The sequence below is a fragment of the Pteropus medius genome, unplaced genomic scaffold, assembly GCF_902729225.1.
Source record: "Pteropus medius unplaced genomic scaffold, Ma_sr-lr_union100, whole genome shotgun sequence".
Lineage (NCBI taxonomy): Eukaryota > Metazoa > Chordata > Mammalia > Chiroptera > Pteropodidae > Pteropus > Pteropus medius.
Genome location: NW_024340698.1, coordinates 930,277 through 931,226, shown reverse-complemented (window position 1 = coordinate 931,226; position 950 = coordinate 930,277). Strand labels below are relative to the sequence as shown.

Here is a 950-nt window from a genome sequence, read left to right as displayed (position 1 = left end):
GGGTGAGGGGAAAGGGGGATGAGTAGTTAGAGCAGAGAGGATTTTTAAGGCAGTAAAACTAATCTCTAGGATATGTAATTGTGGATTAACATAATTACACATTTGTCAAGACCCACTGAATGTATCATACAAAGAGTAAACTCGAATGTAAACTATGGATTTTTGTTAAAAATAATGTATCAATATTAGTTAGCGAATTTTAACAAATGTAATACACTAAAGCATGATATTAATAACAGAAGAAGCTGTGGGGAGGGCGGTGAGGGGATATATAGGAACTCTGTGCCCTTTCTACTCAATTATTCTGTAAACCTAAATTACTAAAAAAAAAAAAACATGCTCAGTGATGAAGTACTTTTTTTTTAGCCGAGGCAACCCTTGGTTGACCTCACAGATTGCAAGGACCTTGTCAGTTTACAATCTCTTATTTTTTTTATTTTTATTTTTATGCCTACAGCACCTGGTCTTCCTAGGTGGTCTCCCATCCAAGTACTAACCAGGCCCGACCCTGCTTAGCTTCCGAGATCAGATGGGTTCAGGCTTGCTCAGGGTAGCATGGCTGTAGACCTATTAGATTTTTAAAAAATGAAATAATGAACCACCTAGGGAGACCAGGTGCTATAGGTGTAAAAAAAATAAAAAAAATAAGGAATTATAAGCTGACAAGGTCCTTGCAATCTGTGAGGTCAACCAAGGGTTGCCTCGCCTAACTTTCCCACATATCAATTCATTGAATAAATATTTTTGAACAAATATTATGTGCCAGACACTATTCCTAGCTTTGGGGCTATATAAGAAAACATATAACATGGTACCTGGCTTCAAGCAATTTCCATTGTAGTGTCAGATATTGTTAAGTAAGCGTGAACTCACACTATGTAGTATCTGGTAAGTACTACATAGGGGTGAATACAGAGTGCTAGGCAACCACATAGAAGAAGCAGCTAACT

At 37.4% G+C, this 950-nt stretch overlaps 1 non-coding gene across 1 annotated transcript; it reads right to left on the bottom strand.

Moving 5' to 3' along the window:
• Positions 1-448: 448 nt before the first annotated feature.
• Positions 449-567, bottom strand: LOC120613135 (5S ribosomal RNA). The gene has a single exon (XR_005655601.1). It is a non-coding gene; the product is annotated as a 5S ribosomal RNA (ribosomal RNA).
• Between the last annotated feature and the right edge of the window lie 383 nt (positions 568-950).